This window comes from Meles meles, chromosome 6 (genome assembly GCF_922984935.1).
Source record: "Meles meles chromosome 6, mMelMel3.1 paternal haplotype, whole genome shotgun sequence".
NCBI lineage: Eukaryota > Metazoa > Chordata > Mammalia > Carnivora > Mustelidae > Meles > Meles meles.
The window spans coordinates 117,890,125-117,917,817 of NC_060071.1; the positions used below are offsets into that span (position 1 = coordinate 117,890,125).

At 49.8% G+C, this 27,693-nt stretch overlaps 1 protein-coding gene across 11 annotated transcripts in view; it reads right to left on the minus strand.

The window, feature by feature from the left end:
* The window catches only part of TMEM229B (transmembrane protein 229B), a 40,545-nt gene extending 15,458 nt beyond the window's left edge, over window positions 1–25,087 (minus strand). For 2 of the 11 annotated variants that reach the window (XM_046009071.1, XM_046009075.1), the window contains exons 1-2: window positions 24,831–25,087; window positions 18,763–18,842 (exon numbers count right to left, since the gene is read on the minus strand). The gene's annotated coding sequence lies outside the window, so the exon portion shown is untranslated. The other 9 variants (XM_046009073.1, XM_046009072.1, XM_046009066.1 and 6 more) reach the window with 6 other exon arrangements.
* Window positions 25,088–27,693: the final 2,606 nt, after the last annotated feature.

A 27,693-nucleotide genomic window follows, 5' to 3' on the forward strand; every position in this document is an offset into this window, starting at 1 on the left:
GACCCCCCCCAGAACACCCCCCCCCACCCCGCACTGAGACCAGAAGGATGAGAGCGAAGTGCAGCCAGCCAGCTGAGCCCAGTCCTCCCCAGGTCCTCCCTGGCTCCTCCCCAAACAGGAGCCTCAACCTGCCCCACCTGTCCATCCTCCCCGCTTCTCCCAGCCTGCCTGGCACATACCCATTACCTCAAGGAAGGGGCTTTAATGGGGATGTCCGACACCCCCTCTACCCCCAGCACCACCAGGACCTGTGCCTGGGGAGTTCAATCCCATCCACCCACCGGCACTTCCCTTTCCCCGGGGCCCTTAGCAGGCCACATCAGCAAGCACAAGACAAAAGAGAAAGAGAAACCAAAGCCCACATCCTGGCAGCAGAGCCTGCTGGTTGCTGCAGTCAGCCCTGGGAACCCGTTGCTGGCTGGTGAGGCCGCTGCGGTCAGAACAGGCTCCCTTCCTAGGCCGGCCTGGCCCTGGACACCTCCTGCTTCCTGGTCTGCAGGCTCTTCCGCCAGGGAGTTGGTGGGGGCTGGACTAGGAGGCGATGGTCTAACAGGAGTCCCACCTCTGTTTCTAAGTGTACAAGCTGTCCCTGGCCCCCTCTGGCGCTTCCTGGCCCCTGAGAGCAGGTCCCTGATGCAGATGGCGTGACGCTCCTTTGTGGACTGCAGGGCCTGAGCTCGAAGTTTCTGGAGCACAGGAATGTGTGAAGAGCCCTTATAGCAATTAACGTGGGCAGAACTTACACTTTTTCGTGCATATCATCCCTCATGATTCTCCCAAGGCTCCTGCAGGGAGGGCAGGAATCATCATCCCCCCCTCCACCCCCCACTTTAGAGATGAAAAACGCCGACTCTCAGGACATTAAGAGATTAGGCCAAATCTACGCCTCTGACTCAAACCCTGGTCCTGGGGCTCCAGAGTTCCCCCTCTCCCCACACCGCGTGTCTTCAAGCTGTTTCCCATGGGTCTGCCTGTGTACACCTGCCTTTCATTCCCCAGCATCTACTTAGTCCGTTCTGAAGGCTGCTTATTTGTAAACATACAGCCTGAGTCGTCAATCCAGCTTCACTGACATTCCCCGGGGGCTCCTCTGAGACCCTGCTCCCTCCTCATTCCTTTGTGATGCCGTCCTCCTAAGCCCCCAGCTAGTTCATCACCGTTCCCGTTCCGCAGGACTTTGAACATCCTTGCCCTGAAATATCCTGTCCCATCTCAAAGTTATTACTGTCTGTTTCCCCTCCACACGGTGAACTCAAGACCAGGGAACTTCTTTTGGATGGATGGACAAATCAGCTTGAGAAGGGCCCAGCTAAATTCTTGGGTGATGGCACTATCCAGTGTTATTAACTTAACAAGGATATCTCACATTCTTCCCTAATTTTTAGGCCACCATCATGAAAGGGCTATCTCCCACAAAGGACCATAAATGCTGGGTTACAGGAACAGGGCAATCTCTGCAAAGGAGGGAAGAAAGGAGAATGCTCGCTCTCTTTCTCCCACCTCCAACAGCCATCGCCTGGACAGAGAGGTGAAGCTAGATGCCTTGGGTCTACGCACTACAGAAGACGTGTCACCCGAGGAAGCGACCCAGGTGTCCCCGGAGAAAGTGCAGGCTCCTACGTGGGCAAGCGGCCAGGCTCGGGCTCAGGTCAGAGAAAAACAATGCCTATTCTGTTATTTCTACAATGTGCTTGTACTCTCAAAAGGCACATTCAGTTTTCATGCACATAGCATTCATTTCCCAAAGAGGTTTAACCAGCAGCTGCTGGCAGGAAATTCCCTCTGTGTCGTTCTCTCCCCTCCCCTATAACTATTTAGGGTAAGCTGGGCTTTCGGGATTGAAGCTCTACTTCTCTGACCAGAACCCATAAACCAAACCTACCCCCAATCTCCGTGCAATCCCCATGGCTCGGAACCTAAGACTGGGGCCAGGAAGTGACCCGCAAACACCATCCCTTCTTCCCTCTCCCCCTTCCCCAAATCTCCCCTACCCCAGGTGCCCATGAAATAAAGAGAAAATGCCCCCAGGACCCACTGGGGGAGCTCTCTAATTATTCAAAGTGCCCTGGTTCTTTCCATGAGACCCCGAACCACTGCTCTTACTTGTCCTGTAGTAAGACCAGCCCCGAACACAACTGGATTTGGCAACTTCCCAAGTTGAGAGACCATGCTAAGGCACGAATGCAAAGGGAATTCCAAATCCCCCCAGGGGAAAGGCCGCATCTGCTCAGCTCCCCTTGGGAAGCAAGGACACCGGGGCCCCTCGGGCCTGATTGGCAGAGGGAAGGTCAGGGTGGAGACAGGAGAACAGACTGCCCACACACTCCATTTGACCCCGTCCATCCACGCTCATTTAGGGATCTGTTTTCTTGGAATCTGGGTTTCTCTGCCAGCCGGACGACTCACCCCTCTGTCTTCTGTCTCACCTGTGTAGCCTGTCAGCCTCCTCTCCTCCCTTCCAGCCCCTCCAATCTTATGCACCTTTCTCAATGTCCCTTCCGAACAAACCCAGACCCATCTCCTACACCTTGGAGGGTGGTCTCTGGCCCCATGCCCCTTCCTTTCCCTCCCATCCTACCCCCCAGCACTGGGTAGCTGCTGCTTCCTGCCTGGAAGGCTGGACAGCTGCTGGGCTCTCTAATTAGCTGCCTGGCTGCCGTCCCAGAGCAAGGCCCATGTTACAGTAAAGAGCTGCCCCCCTCCCCTGAATAATCCCCTCGGCAGATCCCATCAGGCAGCAGCTGAGGGGCCCTGAAATCCCGGTCACATGAGACCAGCAAGGCTCCTCCCGGCAGCTGGGAAGGCACAGACAGCGGTCTCACAGCCTCACGGACTCAGTGACCAGGAATTTATTTATCGGGGCTCTCCCTCTTACCACCCACGTCCTTCGGGTGTTGCACAGGTGACCTTTGGAGCAATGCAGACACTGCCCCTTTGTTGCCTTACCAGCAGGGGCAGAAAAAAACCCCAGCGGCTCTTTTGGAGGATAAACCTGGGCTCCCTGAACAGCATGACACCCAGTGCCCTGCTTTGCACAAATCTCTACAGCCAAGCCACCCCAGAGATTTCTAAACAACAGAGCCCTCGTCCAGGACATCCTGCGGAGGTTAATTTGTTTATTCAAGGTGTTGTGTTTCAGTGGTCAGCCAACGTTGATGAACACCTGCTGAAGGCCAGGCACGGACCTGAGTGTGAACAAGACAGCCTTCCTGCCCCCAGGAGCCCACCGCCCTCGGGTGGGCAGACAATAAAGCATACTGGAATGTCTGACAGCAGGCCACAAAGAAGGGAGAAGGCCCGGTGGGGACAGAGACACTGGATGCTAGAGAGCAAGTCTTAAACTTCTCTAAGGAGGTAGCATTTCAGCATAGATCAGAAAGATGCAAAGACTCCTTTCAAAGAGCTTTGGGGAAAGCATTCCAGGCAGAGGGAACAGTACATAAAAGACCCCAAAAAACAAGTTTGAGGGGTGCCGGGGTGGCTCAGTCGGTTAGGTGTCTGACTCTTGATCTCAGCTCAGGCGTTGACTCAGGCGCGTGAGTTCAAGCCCCACACTGGGCTCCGTGTTGGGTACAGAGCCTACTTTACAAAAGAACCAAAAAAACAAGTCTGAGAAATAACAAGACCAGAGCAGCTAAAGTTAATGTAATTAAGGGGTCAAACGTTCCCTGCCCCTGATTGCAAAAGTCATCTGGTTGTCCCTAAGGTGCCAGCTGGGCCAGGGCAAAGTCCCAGCTGCCAAGGAAACATGCCCCCTACAACTGGAGCCTCCCCCTGTGGGCAGAGCTGGAAACTGCAGGTCCCGTCCGTTGTTAGGCAATGCACTTATGAACAAAGAAAGGGAAAGTGAAATCTTTTGACCTGTGGCCTGGAATTTCCATCTGTGTCTCATCAAAAGAACTGAAGTGACTTCACTAGGCCTTCTCTAGGCTCTCTCACTTTAACAAGAGGGTCAGTGCTCCTTTTTAACTCCAGCTAGCTTAAGTCTCCTGTCATTTGGAATGAAGAAAATCTTAACTAACACAGGTGATTTCCACCACCACCCCACCCCCCGCATCTGGACCTTACCTCTTTGGCATGAGAATCACATCAATGAGCACCACCCGCCCACCTTTGCCACCATGCAAACCAGCGGCTCTGTCCTTGCAGACAGTGAGGGGCAGAAGAAGAAGGGTCAGAGGCCTAGCAAGGTTTGTCCGTCTCAGCAGGATGTCTATAGCTTTGGAGGCTCCAAATCTCCCTTCTGGGTCCTGCCCAGACTTTGTCACTTCTCTTTGATTCACGTGACCCTTGCCAGCCGCCTCGCACATTCTGACTACCTTCTAGAAAGAGGACAGGAGAAAACTAGAACCCAGAAGGGGAGGCCTCAGCCAAGAACAAGTGATACACAACTAGACTGTTGTTCCACAACCCCCAGAACAGCACTGTCCAATTTGATAGACACTAGCTACATGTAGCTATTTAAATTTTAATTTTAGGGGTGCCGGGTGGCTCTGTTGGTTAAGTGTCCAACTCTTGGTCTCAGCTCAGGTCTTGATCTCAGGGTTATGTGTTCAGACCCTGCGTTGGGCTCCATGCTGGATGTGGAGCCCACTTTAAAAAATTTTTTTTAATAAATTTTAATTTATGAAAAATGAATAAAAATAAAAATTCTGTCCCTCGGTTGCACTAGCCACATTTCAAGTGTTTCTTCTGAAGGGACACCCCTGCCCTCCCTCTCTTTCTCAGGCTCAGGCCTAGTTAACCATTGTGAGATGGAGGGGCCAGGGGGACTGTGAACACTTGTTCCATGAAAGTCTCTGTCCGCAGTCTGAACAGCGACTTACGTGACTGACATCCAAGAGCCAGGAGAGGGCTCTTGGTGAACGAGACCAACCCCTGTGTCTCTGGCTATTACATCTGTCTAGGGGTGCTGTTTGAAGTTTTAAACGTCCAGACCATTTATTAGCTTCCACACAGACCATCCCATCAATCCCCCTCACAAGTCCATGAGACACACATTAAGTCAGATTTACTCAGGACGCAAGGAAAACTCAAAGAAGTTAAACAACAGCTAGAAAATGGGAGGGCCAAGGTTTTTACTAGCACTTTTTCTCTTACACCACTCATGAGAGATGAGAATGTGCAGACAAGAATGAGGGGACTTCATTTACCCACAGCAGCAGGCCACCCACAGTTGATAGCAGGTCCTCATGGTGGACAGTCTCACGTGAGCTGCCCCTCCCAGCCTGCTCAAGTCCACCCGGGGCCTTGGGAGAGCTGCCACCAAGGGTCTGCCCATGAAGGCCCAGTTCCTAAAAGCCATCACATCAAAAGCACAGGAAGGCCACACTACAGAGGACAAATCTGAGAAAGGGGGTAGGGGTAGGAACCCGGACATGTGGCATTTCTTCTGGGCAAAGAAGGAAGGAGCATGATAAAATGTTGTTATAGAAAGCTACACAGGGCACCTGGGTGGCTCAGTGGGTTAAGCCTCTGCCTTCGGCTCAGGTCATGGTCTCAGGGTCCTGGGATCGAGTCCCGCATCGGGCTCTCTGCTCGGCAGGGAGCCTGCTTCCTCCTCTCTCTCTGCCTGCCTCTCTGCCTACTTGTGATCTCTCTCTGTCAAATAAATAAATAAAATCTTTAAAAAAAAAAGAAAGAAAGAAAGCTACACAAACCCTGAGCTCCTTATCTTTGCCTCCCCATGTCCTGGATAAAACATACAGTAGGGAGGGACTCGATATCCAAGTGCTGAATGGGGGACAAAGGGAAGGCACAGATCCTCCATGAATGAGGAGGTCTGGCTGAGAGGAGCCTGAAGGGCAGAGACGCTGGGGAGAAAGAGGGGAATGAGGTGTTCTGAAGGAGCTGTGAGGGTCTCTGTCTGCGCTATATGTGATCCAGTCCGAATGTCCTTTTCGTTTAAGTGATGGCTCAGAGGGAAGGCCCCCAGACACCAGGCTGGGGACCCATGGCAGCAGCCAGGCACCTCACCATGAGCGTAAGCCCAGCAGCCCGGACCCCTGACTCAGCCTCTCGCTGGACAGCTCCATCTACAGCAAAAGCATCCAGGCTTGCAACATGTTCAAAATAGGGCTCCAAACAGCACTTAGGCAAGAGTAATTAAAGGGATGTTATCACAGTCAGTCTCTCATTAGCCACGTAATTAGACTGCTGAAAATAATTAACATTCCTTCTGACGAAAGAAACAGAGGGCCCATTACATTCATTAGGACATCCTCAAACTAGCCTGAGGAAGGCTGAAAAGAGAAGCCATCCCCTCCCAGTCCCGCCCAGGACACAGTCAGCATCTGGTAACCCAGACCTGGTGGTGAGTCCTGCCCTGGACCGGATGTCCCCAGATGTGTATCACAGATAACAATAATACACTCGCACATACTCAGAGAAAAAGCCCTTGAAGGAACTGACTATGCCTCCCTCTCCCAAGGCCCTAGAACATGACTGAAGAGACATTTTTCTAGGAAGAATAAATCCATTACATTACAGCACCAGAAAACAAGACGGAATGATATGGGTTCCCTGAAGATGGTAAGATGGTAAGGTAAAAGGAAATCAACTGATGGAGAAACCACAATCCCCCAAAATAAAACCATGAAAACAAGTAATCACAATATTAATCCTAGTAAATGGCACCCATCCAGGGCATATCTATGATAGACGCCAGTCTAAGAACTTTGCATGCATGATCTCATGTAACCCTCACAAAAACCTTTGACATACAGATCATCATCCTCACTTTAGAAATAAGACCCAGATTACCTAGCTTTCCCAAAGTCAGAGTACTGGTAAGTGCCGGGTTAGGATCTGAACCCAAACAGGTGTGGCTGAGGGTTCTGTACTCAGTCAGGGGAGCGGCTGTGGGGGCTTCAAGTTTGGAGCCAGTTCACCGGCAGGGGTGGGGAGCATGAGAAGCCCTGAGTGGCTGGTGATTGGATCTGGAGCAGCCAGGCAAGTGGGCCCCTCCCACCCTCCCACCAGATTTGTGTCCTGGACACGGGGGCAGGGAAGCAAAGGGAGCACCAAGACACCAGTCCCTAGCAGGCACATCCCACCCTCCTGCCCACAACCAGTGACTGGCCCAGAAGTGGGGTTCACACTGAAAAACCTCACAATACAAAGAGAGGAGCACATAACCATAACTCACTAAACATTTGACCAAAACCAAAAGTGCCAAAGCAGCACCAAATTTGAGAACAGAAGTTACAGGTAGGGGGCACCTGGGTGGCTCAGTGGGTTAAAGCCTCTGCCTTCGGCTCGGGTCATGATCCCAGGGTCCTGGGATCGAGCCCCACATCAGGCTCTCTGCTCCGCGGGGAGCCTGCTTCCTCCTCTCTCTCTGCCTGCCTCTCTGCCTAGTTGTGATTTCTCTCTGTCAAATAAATAAAAAAATTATTAAAAAAAAAAAAGAAGTTACAGGTAGAAAACAAAATAAATAAAGTCGACAGAATGAAACATTTTTAAAGGTACAATTAATATCCCCTGAGGGATAAGAAGGGCTCCTGAATCCATGAACCAAAACAAGTCTAATACCAAAAGAATGTTAAAGACCTTACAAGTGAAGGAAATACACTGTGGTTGACCAGTTATCTCTGGATGAAAGAACAATCTCATTAAATTTTTTTCTTTATATAGGTCTGTTTTTCTGAACTTCCTCTATCAAATGCATATTACTTTGAGGACTGGAAAAGTTATTTTTAAGATGTCTGGCACAAGATAGGTGCTCAGTAAGATTCGGTCGCACAGTTAATCCTGCCCACTGTGCCAACATTTGGCCCTATCCAGGCCAGCCCATAATTTACTGCTCCCCAGTCACACCATCCACGCTCCCATCTCCCTACCTCTGAGCACACACACAGCCCCCCTCCTGGCGTGCCCTTATCTCTCCTCTCTGTTTACCTGTATTTGCCTCTTCTTCAGTGCCCACTCAGAGATTACCTCTTTGAAGAAAGGTCCCTGCATCCCCCCCAACCCACTCATCCCTCTTCCCCAAACTCCTAAGGGCACCTGATTCTCCAGGAACATGGGACAGGTCTGGTTGAGCGGCCCATTGGGGTCATAGTGCTAAGAACAAGTTATCTGCCCTTTACCTTTCAGTGAGTCCAAGTCTGGTCTTCCTACTCTATCATAGGCTTCTTGAAGACAATGAGAGCGCACGAGCCTTCTTTTTATGCTCTGCTGTGCCCAAGTAAAGGTGAGATTTTGCAAGAACCTGGTTACATGTCAGTTGAGTAAATGACAAACGAGCTGCTCTGCCTAGTGGGAGTAGAAGAGGAAATTATTCTGGAAATTACTCAACAGGGCTGGGCCCACAAAGCACCTGGGGGAAGCTCCTGAAATGGACCGCCTGGTTTGGACAGCTTTGAACTCCTACCCCTGGCCTAGGATCCAGAAAATCCTGTAAACCCAGAGGGTATGATTGGTAAATCTAGGGACAGATGTTGATGAGCAGGGTATTTATATGGTCTTCAGGTGTCTCCCCACAGATTGCTTCTTAGTAGCAAGGGAAAATTAGTAAACACACAGTGAAGGAATTAGACAACACCTTGACCAAGAGCTCAAATTTAACATCACACATAAGAGCCAGACGTCCAACCAGTGCCCCCAGACGTGAAACACTGAAAAGGATGCAATAATGACTCATTATAATCCCCTCAGGAGTATATAGCCCAGAATCTGAACATAAGGCAACACCAGAAAAATCCAAAGAGAAAAATATTCTATTTTTTTTTTCCTAAGGGGGAGGACAAGGCTATATTCTTCGAAAATGTCAATGTCCTGAAAGACAAAGACAGGCTCAGGAATGGTTCTAGAGGCAAAGGGGCATGACAGCTAAATGGACCTTGTACTGGAGAGGGAGAAAAGCCATAAAGGACGATATCAAGTCAGTTGACAAAACTGGAATACTGCCAGCAATCACATAAAGTATCATATCAATATCACATAAAATATCATATCCCACCCTTCCGTTTGCTGAAGGTTATATAAAATGGCATTCTTATGCTTAGAAATTTCGCACTGAAGGGTTTACAAAGAAAGGGCCATGATGTAGGCAACCTTCTCTTAAGTAGTCCAGAAAAAACTTGAGAGAGAAAAGGAACATAAATGATAAAGCAAAGGAGGTCAAAGGTCAAAAAGACTGAATCTGGTTAGAGTATATAGGTATTCTGCATTATGCTAACAGCTTTTCTCTGAGTTTGAAATGACTTCCAGGGCGCCTGGGTGGCTCAGTGGGTTGAGCCTCTGCCTTCGGCTCAGGTCATGATCTCAGGGTCCTGGGATCGAGTCCCGCATCGGGCTCTCTGCTCAGCGGAGAGCCTGCTTCCCCCTCTCTCTCTGCCTGCCCCTCTGCCTACTTGTGATTTCTCTCTCTGTGTGTCAAATAAATAAAATCTTTTAAAAAAAAAAAAAAGAAAGAAAGAAAGAAATGACTTCCAAATAAAAAGTTTTGGAGAAAAACCACAACAAAGGGGCCCCTCCCACCAGACAGGGTGTGGGGCAGGAGTGGGGCAGACAGAGAGGGGGAAATCCAGGGAGGACACAAAAAACTCCAGCTCTGCCAATATGTCACGCACGGACATATTTCCTTTCCCAGTTTCGACCTCCCCTTGTCTTACTTCTCCATCCATTTACTCCTTCCTCTCCCCAAGATACCCCATCTTCCAGGAGGCCTCCCCACTAATACCAGAGGATAGGACTGATTCAACTTTTGGGTCCATTCTTATCATATGAAGCTAATATCTTCTGGAGATGTTTTGTCATCTTTTTCATCCACAAGCCCACGATAATGAGTCTGGTTATATTGGTTAAGCCACAGACTTCTAGGTATTATATGACATTTCTTCTCCCCCACCCCTGAAATCCTGTGGCTCATTCTATTCATATGGCTTGACTTTAGGCCTTTATAGGCCCTATTCCCCCCTTGGGAGATCCCACACAGACTTTTCCATTTCCCACAGCCCACCACCATCACCACCACCTGACTCTAGAGTAAACCTCCCCCCCCACACACACACACATGCAGGTGTCCTGTCTGCCACAGCTGGGTGTGGTCACAACACACAGGTGCCTCTGTCTCTAGAAGCAGCTTTCCTGCAGGCTAAGGGGAATCAAGCAAACCATCACACTGTACAAATTCATTTATTAATTCAGAAGACCTTATACACATCTTTCATGTGCAGACCACTCAGGGCTAATGAAACTGAAGCATAAGAGTGCGGCTCATTGTTTTCAAAACACTGCAACTATAAAATCTTGGAAATTCCGCTATCAAACACCAGAAAACAAATGGTAACAGTAACTTTCACTCTCACAGTGCTCTTCACTTAAATGAGCCCTTTTAGGGTGCCTGGATGGCTCAGTGGTTGAGCCTCTGCCTTCAGCTCAAGTCATGATCTCAGGGTCCTGGGATGGAAGCCCACAGCAGGCTCTCTGCTCAGCGGGGAGCCTGCTTTCCCCTCTCTCTCTGCCTGCCTCTCTGTCTACTTGTGATCTCTCTCTGCCAACTAAATAAATAAAATCTTTAAAAAAATAAAAAATAAATTAGCCCTTTCAAGTTCATCTCATGATTCAGCCATTCATTCACACGTTCAATGAACAATTACTCAGGATCTGTATTGTGCCACCAGGGACACACAAAGGCCACAAAGGTGAAGGCCCCACTTGGGCCACAGGAAGCCACTGTTCTACGTGGCTCTGGATGGCCCAACTGGCCTGGACATATGTGCTCATGGTGCCAGCCACAATGGGCACCAACAAAATTATTTAAAAGGAGAGAAAATGAGAGAGCATCAGAAAGAAGCTGTTGTGGCTTCAGTGTGCCAATAAATATTGCCATTTCTAGAAACATGACTCTACCTTATAACTTAGAATGATATTAATTTATGTTTAATTATTTATGGGATCATAAGTGCATCCGTGCTGACCACCTCGAAAGATCCTGATCTAGCCTGATCAGTAAGCAGAGTCTGTAGTCCTGAATGCTGACAAGAGTCAAGCCGCCAACTCAAATCAGTGAAGATGTTAGAGCTCTTCTATTAAGAAAGTAGGACTGAAGGCACCTGGGGGACTCAGTCAGTGAAACTCTAGATTTCAACTCAGGTCATGAGCTCAGGGTCCTGAGATCAAGCCCCACGTCAGGCTCCTCACTGAGCACGAAGCCTGCTTCAGATTCTCTCTCCTTCCCCCTCTGCCCATCCACCCCACCTCGTGCTCTGGCTCTCTTAAAAAATAAAATAAAGCACCCAGGACTGACAGGACTTGGCAGGGATTTCTGCGTGGAGAGGGGCGGGGATCAAGGGTGATACTCAGACTTTTGACTTAGGCAAGAGCGGCGTTATTCTCTGAGAGAAGAGGACACAGGGAGAGGGGAAGAGACAACCCACTACGCACTGCCTTTCAGAGGCTCCAGTCTGAACGGCCCACGGACTCCGGCTGCAGCGGGTCTGGGCCCTCAGCGAATGAAGCGACAGCCTGCTGGGGAGGAGGGGAGAGGAGTGATATCTCGGCTGGCCAAGGACGGGGCTCTGTGAAGGGGCCTGAGCAAGAGCCAACGAGGGAGGACGACTTCCAGGAAAGGAAACCTTGAGGGAGGCATGGGTGGGGACTGTCGGGAGACCATGGTCAGCTGCAGAGGCAAGTCCAACAGGGGCTGGAGAGATTTAGCTGCACCGAGGTCCTGGGGGCCATTCAGTAAGGAAGAGCGCCCACACAAGCAGGTGACAGAGACAGTGTGTACCGATGATTCTGGAGGATAACGCTTTTGAGAAGTTTGCTTGTGAAGGGATGGAGACAGAAAAGCTGCTGGAGAAGCAGAGATGGGGGGTGTCCTTTCTCCCTTCCTCCTTCCTTCTTTCTAGATCACAGAGACTTAAGGAGATTGAAATGTTAAGGAAAAAAAAAAAAAAACACAGAAAGGGAACACTTGTCGACAGGAAATGTATTGTGGGGTGCACAGGGATACTCTGGCCGTGGAGGGGAGCACAGCGAGCCCCAATCCCGAATGCCAGCAGGACACACGCATCATCATAACCCCCTTCCCAGAGAGAAGAGCCAGGCAGTCGGAGTTAAGGTCAGGCAAGTCCTGAGGTGCTAGAGCCCGGACCTGGAACACAGGTCTCCAGTTCCTGGTCCTGGTCCTTCTTCCAGACTTCCAGACTGGTAGCTCTCCATGGGGCTGCCCTGGGGTTGGAGGGAGCCTCTGTCAGCGCCACGGTGGATGGGGGTGCTTACAGGTGCTTAGCAGTGGGAACCTGGAATTCCCACAGCGGTCCACGAACAAACTTGAGAACTTGAGAACTTGAGAACTTGAGAACATCCCACTAGGATATTCACGGAAGGGAAAAGCCCATTTATAATCCTCTGCATCTAGAACCAAACTCCCTTTCTGAAATAAATACCGAGGGTTTTTGCATGGTTCTAACAGATACTGAATTGCCTGGGAATGGCATCACAGTGCCATTCGAGGGGATACTCTGCCTCCTATTCGTTGGAACTTTACCAAGAGCGGTTGACCATCTGGGAAAATCACGTCAACCTCAGTGGCGCCTCTCCTGGTATCTGAGTCGCCCACACGACACACCTGTATCTGTGGGTATTTGTGGCTGTTATGTTCTCAGTGAGTCTATGTACAGGTTCAAGCATCTGACTTCTTCCTTCTGTTTTCCGTGTAGTCATGCCCAAGCAATTACCTACTAGAATACATGATATTGTATTACAACTAACTTTTTCCCCTTATTTCTCTTTAATGTTACAGTTAGGGTATGTAGGGGCACCTGGGTGGCTCAGTGGGTTAAAGCCTCTGCCTTCAGCTCGGGTCATGATCCCAGGGTCTTGGGATCGAGCCCCGCATCGGGCTCTCTGCTCTGAGGGGAGCCTGCTTTCTCCTCTCTCTCTGCCTGCCTCTCGGCCTGCTTGTGATCTCCGTCTGTCAAATAAATAAATAACATCTTTTAAAAAAATGTATATAGGTAGGCCCTATTATTTAGGAAATTTATTTATTACAAACATTTGCTAGATAAAAAGGGCCACCATTCCACATCATGTGTCCCTAGAATCAAGGGAAAGTGCAGTGCCAGGAGGAATCAAGGGGTGACAGAATTATGGAGGCTTCAAAAGGTCATGCCATGGAAGAAATTTAATGGTCTGTTAACGGATATCGCCATGAGGCTTCTGAATGATGGGTGTACAGACGATGTGGTCAACCTATGGGGCATAAAAACATTATTCAATTGGGCACCTTGGAAAATTTCATCTCTACGATTAATTAAAATTGTATTATATCTCAGCATCTTCCAGCCTGAGGACAATAGGTCAAAGACCACAAGGCATCCATAGGGATCAGGGAAATGATACATGGTTCAATGTCTGGAGGCAAAGATGTGTTTAGAAGAAGTCAAAGAAACAGGTGCTAGGCTTGGTCTGGGGAATGTCTTCTTAATGGATGAGAAGATGAGTAAACAGTATGTAAGAGGGTGCTTATGGATATTTATGGAAAAATGCTATATCGTGAGGAATCACAGATAGGAATAGGGATAGAGAAGTGATCTCAGAGGACCTCCACTAGGTTAAAAGACAAGCCAGAAACACTTCGGGCTCAGATTCTGAGTGGAATCGTTATTTAATGATAGGAGAAAGACAGCCTGAATTCCCGTAAGTACACCCATCACTGCCAAATAGGGACTAAGGACTGAAAAAAAAAAATGTATCTTTCAATCAAGAGGGACTAGCTAACTGATTCATGAGTCTTCCCCACCATCTGAGGATACCAGTGCCTGGGAAGAGAAGAAGGGAGCAGCCTCTCAGCTTGGAGTGCCCATGGAAGGTCCAGAAACAAGACGTCTGAGCCTGGCTCTTCTACAGACACTTGCAACCCTATCACCACCTCTCAGTTTCCTTATCAAAAAGATAAATAAAACACAATAGAGGGGTGCCTGGCTGGCTCCGTTGGTAGAGCACGTGACCCCTGCTCTCGGGGTCATGAGTTCAAGCCCCACATCAGGTATAGAGATTACTTTTTTTTAAAAAACACACAACGAAAAAAAAATAAAAACAAAAAACACACAACGGAACACTTTAGATTCCAACATTGTACAATTTTCTATTTCACAGGCGCATCTGTGGGCATATATATATATATTTTTTTTAATTAACTTATTTCTTTAAACATCAGGTCACATCATATCCTAGAAGGAAGTAGAGGAACCATGCTCACTTGGGCTCCAAGGAAACATCCAGATGTAGGAAGTGTCTCCAGGAACCAATTTACAAGTGTCTCTGCAGACCTGATTCAGCCAAGGGGCCAACAGGACCCCCACAGAACCAACTGAGCTGCAAATACCCAGCAGGTGGCTCCCACTCTCAGGACACACCAATTCATCCCAGAAATAGGGATGTGGGAAGAGGAAAGCCTTCTTGGTTCAGAAGTCATGCAGGGCTAGGATTAGGTAAAGCGGGTGAGGCAAGAGGGGCACAAACTTTAAGAAGGCCCCCAAAACACTCACAAATCAAGACACATGATCTCGTAATGCCATATTTTTAAAAAATCAAATTGGTGGGACGCCTGAGTGGCTCAGTGGGTTAAGCCGCTGCCTTCAGCTCAGGTCATGATCCTAGGGTCCTGGGATCGAGTCCTGCATTGGGCTTCTTGGTCAGTGGGGAGCCTACTTATCTCTCTGTCTCTGCCTGCCACTCTGCCTGCTTGTACATGCTCTCTCTCCCTCTGACAAATAAATAAATAAAATCTTTTAAAAAAATCAAATTGGTAAACTAAGGCATGAGCTGTTGTGTTACAATCAGGGCCGGGATCAGGTCAAGGTCGACCTGGCAAGGGCAATGTGAGATGTTAGAGATGTTAGAGATGAGATGTTAGAGATGTTAGACGTGTCCTGAACCTCTGTGGACAAACACCTCCCAGAACTTCCATCGCTTTCCCAAGTTCGGAATTCAGAATTTTTTAGATTTTTTTTTTTTAGGAGATGATGTGGAACACATCCTGTGGATTATGTAATCCCCCCAGCAGGGTCTAGGCCAAGCACTTCAACATACTAACATTTCTGCAGTCAGACCTGCAAATAGTCACACCCCGCACAGCAGACACGGCTGCAGCAGGTAAGGCCACTGCGTAAGTTAAAGAAAGTTTTTTGGTTTTAGAATGTTTTGGATTTTGACGCTGCCCATCAAGGCGTGTGGGCCTTAACGGCATGACATTAGGTCTCTCAAAGAGAAAAGGCAGCAGGTTGGACCCAAACCTTATGCAGAAAAGAAAACTGCCAAGTCCTTGCTGGCGATCACCCAGAAGGTGAATTATAGAAGTTGGTCAAGCTGAGGGCAGACCTAGAGCAGCATTTCCCACCAGTCAGCCGACTGATAGTCCATTTTGTGCATAAAACCTTGTGCGGGGGCACCTGGGTGGCTCAGTGGGTTAAAGCCTCTGCCTTCGGCTCAGGTCATGATCCCAGGGTCCTGGGATTGAGCCCCACATCGGGCTCTCTGCTCCACGGGGAACCTGCTTCCTCCTCTCTCTCTGCCTGCCTCTCTGCCTACTTGTGATATCTGTCTGTCAAATAAATAAATAAAATCTTTAAAAAAAAAAAAAAAACCTTGTGCAGAGTCACGGGAGGTAGAAGACAGTCAAGACACACAGTTCGACCCCTCAAGAGCTTAGAGGTTTGAGGGGACAAGAAGGGTAAACATAAATCATGGCATCCTGAAGACTGAAGGCAGCCAATCCACACTCACACTTCACAAATGTTGAAACCATTACTGGAGGGGAGGATGCGGGGATGAGGAGATGGGTGATGGGGATTAAGGAGGGCACTCCTACGAGCACTGGGGGTCCTACGTAAGTGATGAATCACTAAATTCTATACCTGTAACTATTATACACTGCGTTCACTAACTGAAATTTAAATAAAGTCTGGAGGAAAAAAATGTTGAAACTGAAGTTCGGTGAGGTCTTGGGTCTTGCATAAGTTAGCAACAGGCAGTTAACTGCACAGAGAGATCAGAATCTGTGTTTGCTAACCGCCCTTCACAGCTCTTTGTGGAATAGCCCATAATCATTGCCAATATAGTAATGCAATTCCAAGAGAAGTAAAAAATCCCAGCTGAAGTGCTTTTGGTTACATATACCTTTGCAGCAAAGATGGGTCTGACTTGAAGGACTTTGATTTGGGGAGGCAGAAAAGCAGAGGAGGGCTCTCTGGGCAGGGAAACAATATATGGGGCAGGGCATGTGCCTGGCAGGGGTGGCAGGCAAGGGGCTGAGGTTCCTGCAAAGGGCACCTAAGGAGCTGCCAGAAAGGCAATGTGTGGAGAGCTTGAAAGCCAGAGTGAAGAACCTACACTTAGGTCCCTGAGGTAGCATTTGCCAACTGTTTGCTTTCTACCTTATGACTTACGGCTGTCCACCATCCTTGTAGGCACAGACAGCGTGCAGTGGGCTAAAGGAGCACACTCTGGGCTCAGATCCTTCCCATCTGAATCTAGGCTCTGATGCCAATGGTGTGACCTTGGACAAGCTGCTTGACCTCTCTTTGCTCTCTTTGTAGAATGGAAAAAACAAAAGCATCTCCCCCATGGGGGTTAAGTGGAAGAGCATGTTTCTGGGACTGCAGACAGTGCCTGGCATCGTGAGCATTCAATTAAGTGTTAGCCGTTGTTAACCTTTTTATTTAAGTTAAATTTTTAAATAGGTATTGCAGCCTTATCCTGAGCGATCGTATCTGTGACGTCATGAACTTCTTGTAAGAGTTATTGTTTTGATACACAGATAGCTAGAGGTTAAATCAAAAGTCCTAACTAGGGCACTGAGGACAGGTCTGACACTCCTAGGCCCATGAGAGGGGCTTCAACAGGACAGCTCGGGAAACTTGATGTCTGACCCTGCAACTTGGGAGGACAATGGACTGGCTGGTGTCTGACCATGACCCGAGGCACCCTAGGTCCCCAGGTGAGAGACACAGGCTGGCCATTGGCTGTCAGAGGAGCTAAGGTGGACAGCTGAGCTGGCGGGGAGTCGAGGGGGGCGGTTCTCCTGTATTCCCAGGTTCACTGTACCAAAGGATGCATGACTGTGTCCTCTGGCTAATGGGGCCACCACGTGCAAGAGAAGGCTGGGCTGAGACCCAAGCCAGTCTCGTCCAAGAGGGCCACCCAGACAGACTGCAGGACCTTAGCTGGAAGAGACTAGAGGTAAATCACTGGGTTTTAGGGGGCTGATGAAAGAACAATGATCTAGAATAGAGGATAATTTGCTCTTTTCAAGATAATCGGAAGTGAATATCCCAGCAGCTGGAGGGGAGGCATCTCTGAGGAAGCCATGAACATGGCCACAAGAGAGATTCAGCATCACATACCTGCTAGGCCCAGGAAGCCGGAAGCTGAAAGCCATCAGACGCCAGTGCTGGCCGAGTGAGCCATTTCCCGTCCTCCCAGCCCAGTCACAAAGAACTAGACAGATTAAGTATTGAATTGAGGCTATGTTTTGCGACTCAAAGTGACCATAGGACCTTCTAGTGCCTAAGAATGACACAAACCGTTATAGGGCCTGACTGAGTTTTCATTCCAGGGCAGGGAAAGAGCGAATCCCACTGAATAAGCATAGAGGGACAGTGGAAGACAAAATTAAGTCACTTTCTGAGTACAACCCAATGAGTCTTGTTTCTTTATACTCATTAACTCGTTAGAAACCTAGCTATTTAAATGAAATGTTTTGTCCCTGTACCAACAAAGATCATCTCTCATATTTGCAGTGGTACGGTAACCACCCCTGGGAATAATGGGATTAAGGGCAGTAAGGAACTAAGAGAAAAAGGAAGGCAGGTGGGGCCAGAAAAGATTGGTTTGGTGGGTTCAGTGGGAATTCACTTGCTCCTCAACCTTGAATATGATGAAATGAAAATTGACCATGTACCAACGGACAGCAGAATCCAAGGGTCCTTGGACAAATGGCTTTGTTCAAAGGGAAATTGAGAAGACCCAAATCCAGGAACAGAAGAGCTGTGACTCCCTGAGTTCCTAGGATGAGCTTCCAGGGGAAGTGAGGGAAGCCAGGGAGACATGTTCTTACTAACACCGAGTCACCCAGAAAGCATCAGTCAAAGCACCCAGGTCCCAGAGCCTCGTGGTGGGGCAGGGGGAGGATATCCTGGGTTGAACCACACCGTAGAGTCTGCCGAATCCAAGTGCAGAATGTGAAACATACACCAATGCACAACTCCCCTGCTGCCTTCAGATGGGGACAGTCTGAGATGGGGGATGTGAAGCTGAGGTTTCAAGACAAGAGACAGGCATGCCCTTCACCGTTTATGAGCTGGTGAATGCAGGGTAAACATGTGGCCTCCCAGCTGCCCCACTTTAGCAGTCGAAGGAGGAATGACCTAACCCAGGTCCCCTTCACAAGAAGGGACTTGCTCCTCCTCTGATTTTGTCCCTTAATTTGGCTTCTTTCTCCTTCAACCCCACCTCTGTTCTCCCAGCTCTAACTTCCTCCAGTTCTAGACCAGCTGAATTATGCCCTGAGAAAGGACCAAACTGTCCAGACTCTGTTGGATCAGCCAGTACTATTGCTGGAGAATATTCCAGAATATTCCAGAATCTCTCTTTCAGCATTTTCATTTTACGTATAAGGAAATGAAAGGCCAAAGCACCCATGTCATGTGGCCAGAGTCCCTGAGCCGAGAGAACCCAAATCCCCCTGCCCTCCAGAACGAGGCTCCATTACACACCATCACACTAACTCTCAGAGTGGGGTCCGCTTACCTCCCCAGGCCACCACCTTCACCTCCATTCCTCTTCCACAAACACCTCAAAATGCTAGAAGAGCCTTAGCATTAACTTGCCTGGAACAAATAAGGATGAAAATGATGAGAATCATGTCAGTGAACTCGCCGGTCACTTTGAAGGGAGTACTCGGTGGCCACAAAGACTTTCTCAGAAGAACAGGACAGTCCGATGCTTTCTACCCTTTCCAGAGTGTACCTGGGACCTCAGAGTCAGAAGCAGGTCTCCACAGCTGCCCTCTTAATAGTGAGCAGGGGAAGGCCCAGAAACTGGGTTAGAGGATGAGGTCTGGAGTTAAGGATCGGCAAAGGTAAGCCATTATGACTCGTGGCAGTAGGGTGACAGAAAGAAAAATGCTGCCCAGAGTCTGTTCAGCAAGAGACAAATTTTGGCATCAAAATGAAATGGGGTTTATGAGACACATTCCTATGCCAAGCAGAGAGTCTTGTTCCCCTTATAGTAACTCCCAGGCCATCTGGTCTCCTTCCTCAGTGCAGGGTACCAACCTCTCTCTCCTTCCCGAACATTCACTGGGATGTTATTTTTCAAATAAGAACCTGTACTTCCATCTCCTTTTAACTAGCTCTCTTCAATCCACATCAGCTCTCCTTCTAGCTTACTGACACTATCACCACGTTTAACTTCTCCTCAACGCTTGTTTCATCCCCCGAGCCAAGGTTATAGAACATGAAACAATCAGACAGATCCCAGTTCAAATCCCAGTTTGGACACTTGTTAGTCATGTGCCATGTGCCGTCATTTTATCTTTCAGGGCCTCAGTTTTTCCAGCTACGAGATGGGGATAATTAATAGTAGCTACCTCAATATTGCTGTGAGAGAAAGAGAACGTATGTCAAGTGATTAGTCCAATACCTGGCATACAGTAAGTCTTTAATAAACGGTGGCTGTCACTATTATCATTGTTACGATCATTGAAACCAGCCGAAGCTCCATTTGTGAAATTAAGGCTCGAAGGGCTGAAATCGGCTGCCCAAAGTCACACAGGTCAGTAAGGGAGGGATCCAAGGTTTCCCGATTCTGGAAGTTGCCAGCTGTCGGCTCCTGCACAAACGGCGTCATTGCCCAATGACCTAGAAATCTGAGTATCTGATCACACCCAGGTACCACACTTGATGATTTAACCAGCACTCACCACCTGCTAGAAACTGCAGGTTCTATGGAAGCTTTCCGTCTCCTAAGGTCCGTGTAAGAAAGTCATCCCCTTGTTTATAGCAGGCAAAAACACAGTTACAGAACAAAAATCTGGAGCTATTCCTTGTGTTACCCAGTGCTGACCAGACTTCTCGTCCATATTTGTTTTAGAAGGAGCTGAAAGTAAGACCAGTACCCTGGCTGCCTTGCTCCCGGCTTTCAAAAGGCTTTTGGGATAGGGAATGAGAGGGAGGGGGAACCTACAAACTGGAATGGGATGTCGCCAAGGACGGCTATAAAAAAGAAGGTAGGGTTTGGTAGTAGCTAAAAATAGGTCCCCACCACCACTCCAAAGCACATCGATTATTGTCTCTAAGATGGGCTTCTCGGTGCCCCCGGGGGGCCGTCCCTCCACCGCCCGTGCAGGCACTGAAGCCATGGAGCCCAGGAAGCACATTTTATCTCAAAGCATGAATCACCCTTCAGAAGTCCAGAAAAGAATCCTCTCTTTGTGGCTCTTCAGTCTCCTTCTTGGCTGGCATCCCTACATCCTCAGGGCTGGTATCAAGGCCTTAATGAAAACTCAGGGTGAGTGACACTTCTGATAAAAACGGACCATTCCAGAAACTCATGTGATGGGGTGTGTCTTAAGAACTGAAAGGAAACCGTGAGTGAATGAACCAGCTAGAAAGTATTCATCTCTCAAGCTCAACTGCAGAAGCAGTCAGAAATGGCTAATCCAGTGTGTTCCGAAGGCGGGCTTCTGAAGCAGAAAGGAATGGCCAAAAAATGCTCTTAGATTTTGCACTCCCCCTCCCACATCTAATAGAGCTCCCTACATAAGGTTAGGATTTGACAATGCAAGTCTTTTTTTTTTTTTTTAACTGTTATGCTTCTAAAGGATGGAGCAGCAGGAAGAAGCAACCTGAGACCCAAGTCTTATCTGTGTAGACTGTTGGCCCTAACTTCTACAGTACCAGTCACACTGGGGCCAAGAGCCCTGAAAGGATATCAAGCTCTCTGTTGGGGAGCCAGCACAGTAGAGGATAATGGGCAGCTGGACGTTCAGAAACAGAAATTGGCAATGACTTTGGTTACTCTTCACATTGCCAACAGGACTGTGACCAACCCCAAAGACAGAAGCACCAACATCAGAGAAGGGTAGAAAGTTACCTTTCAGAACCTTCCTTTGAAGGAGCAGGGGACCAACACCACTCTGTGACCTCCACCCCACTAAATTTATATATAGGGGGATTGATATTAAAACGAACATTGAGGACAGCCTTGGGTGGAGGAGAGTGGGGGCCCACACCCGCCAGATGGGTGTGAGCCCGGGCGAGGGAGCAGGCCCTCCTTTTTATCTGGGCATGGGACCTGACTGATTCAGCTGCAGCTCTGTCTAGGGATGTGAGTTGCAGGGGTGCAAACCACTTCCTTTTGCTAAAATCACAGTAGCCTGGACTATCCCATGGTGCAGACTCTCAGACACAGGGGCATCGGACACCCAACGCACGGGTTCCTAAACTCCATTGGTGCATCCTTGCCTTATTAGGGACTTCTCTATGTACTTGTCTCAAACACGGTGAAGTCACAGGAAAGGAATACTTGCCCGCCACAGATATTCACACATGCCACTGGCCTAACTCTCAGTGTGCCTCAGTTTCCCTGGAGGGAACCCAGAGCCAAAGTGCTGCCTCCGAGCCCTTCCCCAGAAATCTGTTTACACCTCAGTTTTCAAATTCAAAGTCTCTGACTTCCGAGGTGGATTGGTAGCTCAAGCAGAAGACCTGGCCAGAAGGGCTGTATTTCTTCCCGACATCCCTTCTGACATTCCCTCCTTAGCCAGGTGTTGCCACAAAGGAAGCCGAGAGTTCGCCAAGTCAGAAATGATCCAAACCTTAAAAGGAATGTTCCTGCAATAAAAGAAGAAAAGAAAAAAAGAGAAAGAAAACCCAAACCACCTTGTCTATAAATTGGGGGTGAGGGGAGGAGGTAGAAGAAAAGTAAAAGGATAAAAAGTTGAAAATGGCCAGGCTGTGCCAGGAGGAGGGGAGTTAGGTTTCCCTTCCCTCAAGGACAGCCAGATCTGATACAGTCTCTGATAAGACCAAACGGCTTCGCTTTACCGCCCAGGTCTCAGCTTGTAACATCAGAGTCCCCAACATCAACAGAGACCCTTCTCAGAGCTTGGAAGGTGACGGTTCCTGGTGTCCAGGCTGGACATAGACCAGGCATAGACCAGGCATAGACCCTGTCTATGGGGGAAAATCTTCCCCAGAAGGAGCCCTAGGATGTTGGGAGTGCAGAGGCAGACAGAAAAAACACTTGCAGTCTGTGTGCCGCAGCAAGTGTCTTCGGATTAAAAAACACACTTTCAAACCTAGCGCTGAGCCTTCCCTCTCACAAAAGCTGTAATTTAGCCCTTTCCTGCAAAATGACACCTTTCCCTTTCGAAACAATATATAAATCTGATACAAGTGAAATAAACACAGTGTAAGTTTCCCTAACTCCTTTAACATTTTTCAAGGACCCAAGGCTCTTAAATCACTTTACAAAGGTAAAACTTCATGCCTTGTTGCTTTAAGAGAAGGAGTCGGGGGAGTATGGTTTTCCCATCTTACTGTCCCTACATCTGAGGAATGGTCTGTAACAGCACTGCTCTCACCACCAGGGGTGGGGAGGTCAGGCCTCCATATCCTTACTCTTGGTTCTGAGTAAACAGCTTGTGATTAACCCAGTGAGGGGCTAAGAAGAAAATCAACCCCACCCATTTAGAAAGGAAAGGTCCCTGCAAGGGGGCTGGGGGTGATCTCCGGTCCAGCACCTGCACGTGACTTCAGCCACAAGTTCCAGAGCCACACATGTAGGACTCAGGGGACTTCATTTTCTCCTGCCACCCCTTACTGGTCCTGGAACCTCCCTTAATCCCGTGCCTTTAAGTGGCCAAAGTCAACATTACATCAGCTTGTCATCTGGCCTCCAAGGACCTGTTGTCTCCCAGCTACCCCTCTCTGTCCCCAAATACAAAACCTTGGAGTGGAAGGCCAAACCTCATCCCAGCCCACCCCCTCCATGTCTCCAGAGCAACATGGCCTACCCCTGGCCCAATCACTCATATCATTAGCCCATTCACAGCACCAGGCAAGAGAGGCACCCAGCAGTCCCGCTCCCCGCCATCCTCAGTGGCTTCTGTCTCCCCAAGGCGAGCAGATGTAGTTCTGCTCTGCAACCAGGGGGAAATCCAACTCTCAAGGAGCTGTCCTTTCTAAGAGGAAGAAAGGCAATGGGCAGTCCCGCCACAGAATGGAAGCCGGTGGTCACATGCGAGTGGGCTTGGGGCAGGAGACACCAGCCACCTGGATCCCAGCCGATTTGTTCTCTAGAGAGAAAGACAGTATACCAGCCCCAGTATACCAGATGAATGGCAAGCCATTCATCCCTAACCTTTACTCTTCTTCCTGGTTAGAGCCAAGAGAGACAACCAGGTGGTCCGAAGTGTGAAGGCCAGAGTCACAGCTCCTTTGTTATTCTGTGCTGAGAGCACAGGAGAATTGGTGAGCAGAGCCCCCAAGGTTACACTGGCACAGCTCCCTGGGGTTGTGATCCCTTTCTCCAGGGAGGGTTCGAAGTGGCATCAGAACAACCCAGCACCCTAAGCTCAATACCTGAGGCAACCAAACATACCCCCGAGAAAACCTTGGAGAAAATCCCAGGAAGGAAGAAAAGGGGGTCAGCTTCTGACCCGCGCTGAAAGAGGGAAAAGAAGACACCTGGGCAAGAGGCCAATGTCTCCCTGTCCTTGCCATGAACAGGGCTCGAACGGTCCCTGTCTCCACCCTGCCTCTCCCACCGAGAACCTCGAAACAGAGAGGGCAAATGGGGAGCTGACGGCCAGGCGGCTGAGCCGGGCCCCAAGGCACTGACTCGGAGAAGGGAGGGCACCCAGGTGTTCAGTCCACCATCACCCAGTTTTCCCATGCACCCTGGGGAGAAGGCAGTAGGGTCATCTTGGCACGGTTCCATCCCCTACAGGAAAGTCCTCAGCCTCAAACTCAGAAGGGTCGGTGTTCCTCACTCCGTTGCCCCGCTCCCTAGCTCCCACTGAAACTGGCGCCCCCCTCGGCGCTCCCAAGGCGGCATCAGAGGTGCTCTCAGCCCGGAGGAAGGGGGGATGTCAACCTTCCGGGCCGGAGATCCCCGCTGGCCTCTTCCACCCCGCCGCACCTCCGCGATAACCCTTTGTTTCAAGCGGGGAAAGTTGCCAACGTGCACCCCTTCCCCAACACGCCCCCTTGTGCGCCCATCCCCCGCAGGGAAGCCAAGCCCGGGCGCACCTTCTAATCTGCGGCTCTGGCTCCAGCCCGGGCAGCCGCTTCGAAACCGAAAGCAAAGAGGAAGAGGGATCCAGCAGCACCCCCAGCCCGGCCGCCCGGTCTTCTTCATCACCGCACCATTCCCGGGCCCCCCGCACTCGGCGCTGCCCGCCCCGCGCGGCCACCTCCACGAGCGGCGAAAAGGCCTCTCCGCCGGCATCAGGGGCACCTACCGGTGCGGAGCCGAGGCAGCGGGCAAGGGCAGGGCCGCGCCGGCCGCCCGCCCGGTGCAGGTGCGGCCAGGAGCGCCGTCTCCCCGGCTGGCTCCCGCTCCTCCTCCCGCGCCGGGACTCGGGGCGCTCTCCTGCGCCGCCTGCTCCCCGCCCCCACGCCCGGAGCTCCGGCTCCCCCCGCGTCGAGTTGCCTGCCGTGCCTCCCCCACGCTGCCGGCCCTCCCGCGCCGCGCCTAGTCCCGCATTGTGTGTCGGCGCCCGCCGCGGCGGCGCGGGGTCCGGGGGGCTGCAGCCGCCGCTGCCCGGGCCGAGCCGAGCCCCTGGCGGCGGCGGCGGCGGCGGCACTCACCCATAGTATGGATGCTGTGCAAACTGCACATGCTCGCGTCTGACAGGCGCGCTGCCTCCGGCCCCGCTTAACTCCTTGCTCGCCCGCTCGCCCGCTCGCCCGCTTCGTCCGCTGCCCCGCCGACCCCGCCGCCTTCCGCCTTCCGCCTCCGGGAGGCGCACCCGGGTGCCTGGGAGCGCGTCCTCCGCCCAGGCCTTGGCGCAGGTGGCTGCAGTGCAGAGCTGCTCGGCCCTCCCTGCCCCTGCCTCCCTGCCTGCCACGGAGGTGTCCGCAGGAGCCGCGGGGGAGAGGACCGACCCGAGCCCCTCACCTCCCAGCTTGTAGGAGTTGTGGGGGACTGCGCGTACAATGCCAGCTGTGAGCATCCTGCGGGTCTCGCCCACCTGAGGACCATGGACCACGTGGTGTTGCAGACCCACTACGTGCCAGCATTGTGTTCCGGGCTGTCTATTCATTGAATCAGTCCTGCAAGGTCGTTTTTATTGTCCCCATTTTCAAGATGGAGAAACTGAGGCCTATGGAAATTAAGGAATTGGCCTAAGGCAAGGTCTGAAGCTGGAAGGCCCACATTTGGTTTATACTGAAAAGATTAAACACAGGTTGTTCTTAGGTCAGTCTAGATCTCTTCTCTTAGAAGATGGAAAAATAATGGATGTCATCTGAAAAACCTGGAGATTCAGAAATATGGATCTTGGGAAATTGGTGAGACGACCCTGATGTCAGACTGGTGGGTCAGACAGGTCCCAGGATCCTGTAGAGTGACTGAGCAGGGAGTGGGAATGTAATCCAGCTCCTGTCCCCAGCCCAAGCCTCAATTCTGGCACTGGGTATGGCAGCCAAGAGGAAAAGACTTTTTGGTTTGTTTAATTTATAGGTAATGACCCCTGGGGCTGTCTTTTTGTAAACAGTCCATTCTGAGGGGGCAGATGTCTTTTTTTTTTTTTTTTCACTTTTTTAAAAATTTCTTTTCAGTGTAACAGTATTCATTGTTTTTGCACCACACCCAGTGCTCCATGCAATACGTGCCCTCCCTAATACCCACCACCTGGTTCCCCAACCTCCCCCCCCCTTCAAAACCTTCAGGTTGTTTTTCAGAGTCCATAGTCTCTCATGGTTCATCTCCCCTTCCAATTTCCCTCAACTCCCTTCTCCTCTCCATCTCCCCATGTCCTCCATGTTATTTGTTATGCTCCACAAATAAGTGAAACCATATGATACTTGACTCTCTCTGCTTGACTTATTTCGCTCAGCATAATCTCTTCCAGTCCCGTCCATGTTGCTACAAAAGTTGGGTATTCATCCTTTCTGATGGAGGTATAATACTCCATCATGTATATTCATCCTTTCTGATGGAGGCATAATACTCCATCATGTATATGGAACACATCTTCCTTATCCATTCGTCCGTTGAAGGGCATCTTGGTTCTTTCCACAGTTTGGCGACCGTGGCCATTTCTGCTATAAACATTGGGGTACAGATGGCTCTTCTTTTCACTACATCTGTATCTTTGGGGTAAATACCCAGTAGTGCAATTGCAGGGTCATAGGGAAGCTCTATTTTTAATTTCTTGAGAAATCTCCACACTGTTCTCCAAAGTGGCTGCACCAACTTGCATTCCCACCAACGTTGTAGAGGGTTCCCCTTTCTCCACATCCTCTCCAACACATGTTGTTTCCTGTCTTGCTAATTTTGGCCATTCTAACTGTGTGTAAGGTGATATCTCAATGTGGTTTTAATTTGAATCTCCCTGATAGCTAGTGATGATGAGCATTTTTTCATGTGTCTGATAGCCATTTGTATGTCTTCATTGGAGAAGTGTCTGTTCATATCTTCTGCCCATTTTTTGATATGATTAGCAGATGTCCTTTTCTAATTCACACACAGACACCTTAGGTGTGCCTAAGCCTCATCTCTCCTAGCCCTCTAACCTGTTTTTCCCACATGCCACAAGGACAGAGAGTTCTCACAAGTCCAGAACAGTGCCAAATATTTAAATATCCTTCAAAGAAAAGAAATTTTCTTCAAAGAAAAGGAACATGAAGATCCAGCTGGTCTCCCCAAGTCTGAGGGAGACGCTAGGCTGCTTTCCAACTACCTGAACCTAATCTGATCCTATGTCTTCTGATTGCTTGATGGGGCCATGGATCCTTCATCAACCTCCTGTCCCTAGCCACGATATTCAAAGATCAACCAAGGTGTTTCCAACTAGGGATAGGCAATGTGGACAGAGTTCCAAGGCCATCCCATCCACACCTAGTTCTTAGGCTGGCTGAGCCATTCTTTCCAGAAAAAACCACTGGGGTTCCATGAGGGCAGAAAGAGTTAGATTGGATTTCTCAAACCAGTGTAGGAAGTACACAGCCATGTCGTGCCAGTAGCAGGAGCTCTTGGCTCCCCTGAGTTAGTTTCCTCTTTCATAAGAATGTTGTGATGTGGGAATGCAAGCTGGTGCAGCCACTCTGAAAAGCAGTATGGAGGTTCCTCAAAAAGTTGAAAATAGAGCTGCCCTACGACCCAGCAATTACACTACTGGGTCTTTACCCCAAAGATGCAAATGTAGCAGGACGCCTGGGTGGCTCAGTCATTAAGCAACTGCCTTCAGCTCAGGTCATGATCCCAGCGTCCTGGGATCCAGCGCACATCAGGCTCCCTGTTCCACAGGAAGCCTACTTCTCCCTCTCCCACTCTGCCTGCTGTGTTCCCTCTCTCACTGTGAATCTCTCAAATAAATAAATAGAATCTACAAATGTAGTGATCTGAAGGGACACCTGCACCCAATGTTTATAGCAGCAATGTCCACAATAGCCAAACTATGGAAAGGGCCCAGGTGTCCATCGACAGATGAATGGATAAAGAAGATGT